Raw genomic sequence first — 10,388 nt, forward strand, 5'->3', positions numbered from 1 at the left:
TTGCTGATAGATCTGGTTCAAAGAGACATTTGAAGGAGAAGCAGGCCTACTAATGGATTGCTGATAGATCTGGTTCATATAAACATTTAAAGGAGAAGCAGGCCTACTAATGGATTGCTGATAGATCTGGTTCAAAGAGACATTTGAAGGAGAAGCAGGCCTACTAATGGAGGGCTGATAGATCTGGTTCATATAAACATTTGAAGGAGAAGCAGGCCTACTAATGGATTGCTGATAGATCTGGTTCATATCGACATTTGAAGGAGAAGCAGGCCTACTAATGGAGGGCTGATAGATCTGGTTCATATAAACATTTGAAGGAGAAGCAGGCCTACTAATGGATTGCTGATAGATCTGGTTCAAATAGACATTTGAAGGAGAAGCAGGCCTACTAATGGATTGCTGATAGATCTGGTTCAAATAGACATTTGAAGGAGAAGCAGGCCTACTAATGGATTGCTGATAGATATGGTTCATAGAGACATTTGAAGGAGAAGCAGGCCTACTAATGGATTGCTGATAGATCTGGTTCAAATAGACATTTGAAGGAGAAGCAGGCCTACTAATGGATTGCTGATAGATCTGGTTCATAGAGACATTTGAAGGAGAAGCAGGCCTACTAATGGATTGCTGATAGATCTGGTTCAAATAGACACTTGAAGGAGAAGCAGGCCTACTAATGGATTGCTGATAGATCTGGTTCAAATAGACATTTGAAGGAGAAGCAGGCCTACTAATGGAGGGCTGATAGATGTTAGATGAATAGAAGGATATTGAAATCGGTCATGAGTGTCTAGACTGGTCCCAGATATGTTTGTACTATTTGGCAAGAGAGCAGAGACAGACTGGGACCCAGGCTACATGATAACACCCAGGCTACATGATAACACCCAGGCTACATGATAACACCCAGGCTACATGATAACACCCAGGCTACATGATAACACCCAGGCTACATGATAACACCCAGGCTACATGAGTCCATGGATAACACCCAGGCTACATGATAACACCCAGGCTACATGAGTCCACGGATAACACCCAGGCTACATGATAACACCCAGGCTACATGAGTCCACGGATAACACCCAGGCTACATGATAACACCCAGGCTACATGAGTCCACGGATAACACCCAGGCTACATGAGTCCACAGATAACACCCAGGCTACATGAGTCCACGGATAACACCCAGGCTACATGAGTCCACGGATAACACCCAGTCTACATGATAACACCCAGGCTACATGATAACACCCAGGCTACATGAGTCCACGGATAACACCCAGGCTACATGATAACACCCAGGCTACATGAGTCCACGGATAACACCCAGGCTACATGATAACACCCAGGCTACATGATAACACCCAGGCTACATGATAACACCCAGGCTACATGAGTCCACTGATAACACCCAGGCTACATGATAACACCCAGGCTACATGATAACACCCAGGCTACATGAGTCCACGGATAACACCCAGGCTACATGATAACACCCAGGCTACATGAGTCCACAGATAACACCCAGGCTACATTAGTCCACAGATAACACCCAGGCTACATGAGTCCACAGATAACACCCAGGCTACATTAGTCCACAGATAACACCCAGGCTACATGAGTCCACAGATAACACCCAGGCTACATGAGTCCACAGATAACACCCAGGCTACATGACAACACCCAGGCTACATGATAACACCCAGGCTACATGAGTCCACGGGTAACACCCAGGCTACATGTTAACAACCAGCCTACATGATAACAACCAGGCTACATGAGTCCACGGATAACACCCAGGCTACATGATAACACCCAGGCTACATGATAACACCCAGGCTACATGAGTCCACGGATAACACCCAGGCTACATGATAACACCCAGGCTATATGAGTCCACGGATAACACCCAGGCTACATGAGTCCACGGATAACACCCAGGCTACATGATAACACCCAGGCTACATGAGTCCACGGATAACACCCAGTCTACATGATAACACCCAGGCTACATGATAACACCCAGGCTACATGAGTCCACGGATAACACCCAGGCTACATGATAACACCCAGGCTACATGAGTCCACGGATAACACCCAGGCTACATGATAACACCCCACATGATAACACCCAGGCTACATGATAACACCCAGGCTACATGAGTCCACTGATAACACCCAGGCTACATGATAACACCCAGGCTACATGATAACACCCAGGCTACATGAGTCCACGGATAACACCCAGGCTACATGATAACACCCAGGCTACATGAGTCCACAGATAACACCCAGGCTACATTAGTCCACAGATAACACCCAGGCTACATGAGTCCACAGATAACACCCAGGCTACATTAGTCCACAGATAACACCCAGGCTACATGAGTCCACAGATAACACCCAGGCTACATGAGTCCACAGATAACACCCAGGCTACATGACAACACCCAGGCTACATGATAACACCCAGGCTACATGAGTCCACGGGTAACACCCAGGCTACATGTTAACAACCAGCCTACATGATAACAACCAGGCTACATGAGTCCACGGATAACACCCAGGCTACATGATAACACCCAGGCTACATGATAACACCCAGGCTACATGAGTCCACGGATAACACCCAGGCTACATGATAACACCCAGGCTATATGAGTCCACGGATAACACCCAGGCTACATGAGTCCACGGATAACACCCAGGCTACATGATAACACCCAGGCTACATGAGTCCACGGATAACACCCAGGCTACATGATAACACCCAGGCTATATGAGTCCACGGATAACACCCAGGCTACATGAGTCCTGATAACACCCAGGCTACATGATAACACCCAGGCTACATTATAACACCCAGGCTACATGATAATACCCAGGCTACATGATAACACCCAGGCTACATGATAACACCCAGGCTACATGATAACACCCAAGCTACATGATAACACCCAGGCTACATGATAACACCCAGGCTACATGATAACACCCAGGCTACATGATAACACCTCTGGTCCTTCTAGTGGAGGTTTCATTACTGGACGGTCTGCGACCCCCACAGGTCAACTGACGTGGTGTTGCAACACCTCCTCCATGGTGCCTCAGGTGACTGGGTCTGCAGTGAGGGTCTGCAGTGAGGGTCTGCATTGGGTCTGCAGTGAGGGTCTGCAGTGAGGGTCTGCAGTGAGGGTCTGCATTGGGTCTGCAGTGAGGGTCTGCAGTGAGGGTCTGCATTGGGTCTGCAGTGAGGGTCTGCAGTGAGGGTCTGCAGTGAGGGTCTGCAGTGAGGGTCTGCGTTGGGTCTGCAGTGAGGGTCTGCATTGGGTCTGCAGTGAGGGTCTGCGTTGGGTCTGCAGTGAGGGTCTGCAGTGAGGGTCTGCAGTGAGGGTCTGCAGTGAGGGTCTGCAGTGAGGGTCTGCAGTGAGGGTCTGCATTGGGTCTGCAGTGAGGGTCTGCAGTGAGGGTCTGCATTGGGTCTGCAGTGAGGGTCTGCAGTGAGGGTCTGCATTGGGTCTGCAGTGAGGGTCTGCAGTGAGGGTCTGCAGTGAGGGTCTGCAGTGAGGGTCTGCATTGGGTCTGCAGTGAGGGTCTGCAGTGAGGGTCTGCAGTGAGGGTCTGCATTGGGTCTGCAGTGAGGGTCTGCATTGGGTCTGCAGTGAGGGTCTGCATTGGGTCTGCAGTGAGGGTCTGCATTGGGTCTGCATTGGGTCTGCAGTGAGGGTCTGCGTTGGGTCTGCAGTGAGGGTCTGCAGTGAGGGTCTGCGTTGGGTCTGCAGTGAGGGTCTGCATTGGGTCTGCAGTGAGGGTCTGCATTGGGTCTGCAGTGAGGGTCTGCATTGGGTCTGCAGTGAGGGTCTGCATCGGGTCTGCAGTGAGGATCTGCATTGGGTCTGCAGTGAGGGTCTGCATTGGGTCTGCATTGGGTCTGCAGTGAGGGTCTGCATCGGGTCTGCAGTGAGGATCTGCATTGGGTCTGCAGTGAGGGTCTGCAGTGAGGGTCTGCATTGGGTCTGCAGTGAGGGTCTGCATTGGGTCTGCAGTGAGGTCTGCAGTGAGTGTGTGTGTCAGTGTGCATTGTGAGTGTCTATGTGTGACAGAGAGAGAGAGTGTGTGTGTGCATGTGTGCAGAGGTGTGTGTGAGTGCAGTGTGTGTGTGTGTGTGTGTGTGTGTGTGTGTGTGTGTGTGTGTGTGTGTGTGTGTGTGTGTGTGTGTGTGTGTGTGTGTGTGTGTGTGTGTGTGTGTGTGTGTGTGTGTGTGGATGGACACATCACCGTACTGTTGGCTGAGCGGCTCAGTAATTAGAATCAATGTCCTTATGGCCGTTTAACTGCTTCTGCAATATCCCTTTACAACACCGAGCTCTCTAACACAGGCTGTTAATACAACCAGCTCTCTAATACAGGCTGTTAATACAACCAGCTCTCTAATACAGACTGTCAATACAACCAGCTCTCTAACACAGACTGTCAATACAACCAGCTCTCTAACACAGACTGTCAATACAACCAGCTCTCTAATACAGGCTGTTGATACAACCAGCTCTCTAATACAGACTGTTAATACAACCAGCTCTCTAACACAGACTGTCAATACAACCAGCTCTCTAACACAGACTGTTAATACAACCAGCTCTCTAACACAGACTGTTAATACAACCAGCTCTCTAATTACAGCAGCCTCTCTAATACAGACTGTTAATACACCCAGCTCTCTAACACAGACTGTTAATACACCCAGCTCTATAATTACAGCAGCCTCTCTAATACAGACTGTTAATACACCCAGCTCTATAATTACAGCAGCCTCTCTAACACAGACTGTTAATACACCCAGCTCTATAATTACAGCAGCCTCTCTAACACAGACTGTTAATACACCCAGCTCTCTAATACAGACTGTTAATACACCCAGCTCTATAATTACAGCAGCCTCTCTAACACAGACTGTTAATACACCCAGCTCTATAATTACAGCAGCCTCTCTAACACAGACTGTTAATACACCCAGCTCTATAATTACAGCAGCCTCTCTAACACAGACTGTTAATACACCCAGCTCTATAATTACAGCAGCCTCTCTAACACAGACTGTTAATACACCCAGCTCTATAATTACAGCAGCCTCTCTAATACAGGCTGTTAATACACCCAGCTCTATAATTACAGCAGCCTCTCTAATACAGGCTGTTAATACACCCAGCTCTATAATTACAGCAGCCTCTCTAACACAGACTGTCAATACAACCAGCTCTCTAACACAGACTGTTAATACACCCAGCTCTATCACACAGACTGTTAATACACCCAGCTCTATAATTACAGCAGCCTCTCTAACACAGACTGTTAATACACCCAGCTCTATAATTACAGCAGCCTCTATAATACAGACTGTTAATACACCCAGCTCTATAATTACAGCAGCCTCTCTAACACAGACTGTTAATACACCCAGCTCTATAATTACAGCAGCCTCTCTAACACAGACTGTTAATACACCCAGCTCTATAATTACAGCAGCCTCTCTAACACAGACTGTTAATACACCCAGCTCTATAATTACAGCAGCCTCTATAATACAGACTGTTAATACACCCAGCTCTATAATTACAGCAGCCTCTATAATACAGACTGTTAATACACCCAGCTCTATAATTACAGCAGCCTCTCTAACACAGACTGTTAATACACCCAGCTCTATAATTACAGCAGCCTCTCTCGCCCTCCTGGATTGTGTGATAGCAGTCCCTCTATTTCTCTCTCTTCCGCCATCCCTCCGTCCCCCTCTCTCTCTTTCTCTCCGTCAAAAATTAACCTGGAGATGAGGACAGTAAAGGGAGCTGGAGATGAGGACAGTAAAGGGAGCTGGAGATGAGGACAGTAGGGGAGATGAGGACAGTAAAGGGAGCTGGAGATGAGGACAGTAGGGGAGATGAGGACAGTAAAGGGAGCTGGAGATGAGGACAGTAAAGGGAGCTGGAGATGAGGACAGTAAAGGGAGCTGGAAATGAGGACAGTAAAGGGAGCTGGAGATGAGGACAGTAAAGGGAGCTGGAGATGAAGACAGTAAAGAGATCTGGAGATGAGGACAGTAAAGGGAGCTGGAGATGAGGACAGTAAAGGGAGCTGGAGATGAGGACAGTAAAGAGATCTGGAGATGAGGACAGTAAAGAGATCTGGAGATGAGGACAGTAAAGGGAGCTGGAGATGAGGACAGTAAAGGGAGCTGGAGATGAGGACAGTAAAGGGATCTGGAGATGAGGACAGTAAAGGGAGCTGGAGATGAGGACAGTAAAGGGAGCTGGAGATGAGGACAGTGAAGGGAGCTGGAGATGAGGACAGTAAAGAGATCTGGAGACGAGGACAGTAAAGAGATCTGAAGACGAGGACAGTAAAGGGAGCTGGAGATGAGGACAGTAAAGGGAGCTGGAGACGAGGACAGTAAAGGGAGCTGGAGATGAGGACAGTGAAGGGAGCTGGAGACGAGGACAGTAAAGAGATCTGGAGACGAGGACAGTAAAGGGAGCTGGAGATGAGGACAGTAAAGGGAGCTGGAGACGAGGACAGTAAAGGGAGCTGGAGATGAGGACAGTAAAGGGAGCTGGAGATGAGGAATTAAGTGTTGCTATTATACCTCGGACTGGCTTAACGACCGACCGGAAGACCGACCTGAAGACCGACCTGAAGACCGACCAGAAGACCGACCTTAAGACTGACCTGAAGACCGACCGGAAGACCAACCAGAAGACTGACCTGAAGACCGACCGGAAGACCGACCGGAAGACTGAACTGAAGACCGACCGGAAGACCGACCTGAAGACCGACCGGAAGACCGACCGGAAGACCGACCGGAAGACTGAACTGAAGACCGACCGGAAGACCGACCGGAAGACTGACCTGAAGACCGACCGGAAGACTGAACTGAAGACCGACCGGAAGACCGACCTGAAGACCGACCTGAAGACCGACCGGAAGACTGACCTGAAGACCGTCCGGAAGACTGACCTGAAGACCGACTGGAAGAAACAGTTGAAGGCCTGGAATGATTACCTCTCATCTCCTATCCCCATAGCGCTCTGGTCAAAAGTAGTGCACTCTATAGGGATTAGGGAACCATTTGTGACTCAACCTTCTTCCATCTTCCTTAAATGGATTCTCATCTCTTCGGGCTAGTTATTACGCACCTCCCAACCAGCACCTCCCAACCAGCACCTCCCAAGGATAAATCAATTCAATTGTGGATCAAGAGCGACACTGTTGATAACCACCTACTGTCTCGTGTCTCCATTCAAATGACTGTCCACTTCTACTAGGTTGGCATGGCTACAGGGTAGGACTGCAACATGATGTCCCCCTATCTGGTCTGTAGCAGACAGTATAGGTCTCAGTCCAGGGAGATTTAGTGTAGTGTGGCTTGGTGAGATCTTACTCCCTAGTCATAATGTTAATGCATGGATAACAACTGGGTTAATGCAGGGATAACAACTAGGTTAATGCATGGATAACAACTGGGTTAATGCATGGATAACAACTGGGATAATGCATGGATAACAACTGGGATAATGCATGGATAACAACTGGGTTAATGCATGGATAACAACTGGGTTAAATGGATAACAATGGTTAATGCATGGATAACAACTGGGTTAATGCATGGATAACAACTGGGTTAATGCATGGATAACAACTGGGTTAATGCATGGATAACAACTAGGTTAATGCATGGATAACAACTGAGTTAATGCATGGATAACAACGGGGTTAATGCATGGATAACAACGGGGTTAATGCATGGATAACAACTGGGTTAATGCATGGATAACAACTGAGTTAATGCATGGATAACAACGGGGTTAATGCATGGATAACAACTGGGTTAATGCATGGATAACTCACAGAAGATACATTTACATTGGCCTTTTAACATCGGAGAATTAACAGCATCTTTAACAAGACCTTTGGACAGGATGCTGGCTTTAACTGAGAAAAAAACACACATTCTAAATCAAAGTTGAAGGAAACAATGAGCCCAGATTAAATATTGTATAGTTGGTTTGAACAAAAGGGATCTTTAGTTCTGAGTGAGCTGTAACAGTTTTTTGGGGGGCAGATTGACTTGAAGCAGCCATGTAGATACGGTTAATGACTGGATAGTTTTCCTATCTAAATTAAAGTGTACATTGGGGCATTTTCATTTTGTCATCTTTTAGCAAGGTTCATTTCAAGCTCAAGTTAATGTTGGTAAGTAAAATGTTATTACTCACAAGGTTGACAAGAAATACCAGGAGAAACCATGACAACCCCCCCCCCCCAAAAAAAAAGAAAGTTCATTAAAACATCGAAGCAAACAGAAAATGTATTTAATCAAAGTCTAGCCAAATGCTCTTATCATATGAAAGACTGAACACGTTATTTCTTAAGTGATGTTAATGCCATTATATCAAGTTGACAGGCTGGACAAGGTAACATAGCATAACATAACGGAAGGGGTGATGAGACAGAGAACAGAGCCCTTCCTTTAACTGTGGAACAGTTAGGTAACATTATGGTCCGTGGTTTAGAGGAGCGGGAAGCGCACATAAAAATAAAAAAACAACGCGCATTTTTTATATATATTTTTTGTGTTGTTTTGTGCGCGTGAGTTTTCTCCCACCTTTTTAAATGCAGGAAAATATAAAGAGAGTTGAAAGCATAGAGGAGGAGTGTTACTTTTACTCACCGCGAAACGGCGATTCAGCGTTTACCCAGCTATTTGTTCACGTTACCTCTACGTCACAGGTTCTGATTGTCATTGTGATCCAGCAGTACAAAACCACTATATACTTGGACTGGAGCAACAAAAAAATTTTTAAAAGCTATTTGCAATTTTATGTAACACTCATGCATTTCATAAAGATATATTGCATAGCTCTTCAACTGTTCTGCCCTCGGTGCTAAAAACTGTGCTTGTAATACTTCATTTACTAATATATCTTACTGTTTTTTTCCCTTCCGTACACCGTCAGACAGAAAATATCTCGTTGTTCAATCCACTTCCGCATTGTTGTCAGTCAGTGTTCATACAATGTATACACTTCAAAAAAGGTTAGGTCAGTTTAAAGAAAGAAGAAACCTAACAATTCTGCCCCAAAAAAACATCTTCTACATCTTCTAGAAAACTGCTTATAGGTTGTGTTGTAGCTAAGCCCTACAGGTATAAAAAATTAGCCCCTCGTTGTTCATCGGTTCATTTTCTATCTCCATTTGGAGTCTGTTTGTGGTTCCATCTTTTAAACAAGTTTACAATTGATTATAAGAGAAAACAATCATGCATTAATGATCTTCTCTTCCGAAAATGGAAATGTGTCTTGTGGTCGATAACGTCCTTCCTATAGAACATGAGTTGGCAAAAAAAAAAAAGGCCTGTGCTTCCGAGAATAAAATCCCTCCTGGTCCATTTTCCTGCAGCCGAAGCCAAACTTTTGTTCCACTTCCTTTTTTTATCTTCTCAATGTTATATTTTGTACAAACATCGCATCGATCGAAGATAGACTTGGGGAAAGACAAGACTTCTCTACTAACGTTTTTTTTTTGGTAGGCACTATGCTGTACTGAGGTTGAGGTCAGGGGTCATTCTGCTGTGGGTCGGGGCCACAGAGACTCTGGGAGGAGTCTTCGGGGATGACGTCATCAGACGAACCAGAAAGCGACCACATTCTTCTTCTTCTTCTTCTTCTTCTTCTTCATCTTCCCCCTCCTCTTCCGTCATTGACTAAAGCCTCATCATGGGAGCGGCTGAATCACCTCACCTCAGATCCGTAGGTGGAACGTGCTGGAAAAACAAAACACAACACAAGGGCATAGTTAGTTACACAGCTGCATTTACAACAGATGGGACGTCATGGACTCATCCAACAAAATATAGAAAAACATTTTAGAGGAAAACATGGAATAATAAACATAGATTTTTGGAGTGATGTATCACTTTAACTGGGCTGTCTATGAGGCAAGTTATTCTGTCAACAGTGGAGCTTCTTTTAGAAGTGTTGTCCCCTTATCAACAACACATACAGGGCTTTCAGAAAGTTTTCAGACCCCTTGACTTTTTTCCACATTTTGTTACGTTACAGAATTAATCTATAATGAATTAAATAAATAAAAAATCCTCATCAATCTACACACAATATCCCATAATGACATCACAATACCCTGTAATGACATCACAATATCCCATAATGACATCACAATACCCCATAATGACATCACAATACCCCATAATGACATTGCAATACCCCATAATGATTGGAGTCCACTTGTGGTAAATTCAATTGTTTGGACATGATTTGGAAAGGCACACACCTGTCTATATAAGGTCCCACAGTTGACAGTGCATGTCAGAG

The 10,388-nt window shown here is 45.8% G+C and overlaps 1 pseudogene; it reads right to left on the bottom strand.

Annotated features, from left to right (window-relative positions):
• Nucleotides 1-9,738: 9,738 nt before the first annotated feature.
• The window catches only part of LOC124025704, a 22,267-nt pseudogene continuing 21,617 nt past the window's right edge, over nucleotides 9,739-10,388 (bottom strand).

Source organism: Oncorhynchus gorbuscha, unplaced genomic scaffold (assembly GCF_021184085.1).
Source record: "Oncorhynchus gorbuscha isolate QuinsamMale2020 ecotype Even-year unplaced genomic scaffold, OgorEven_v1.0 Un_scaffold_2362, whole genome shotgun sequence".
Taxonomy (NCBI): Eukaryota; Metazoa; Chordata; class Actinopteri; order Salmoniformes; family Salmonidae; genus Oncorhynchus; species Oncorhynchus gorbuscha.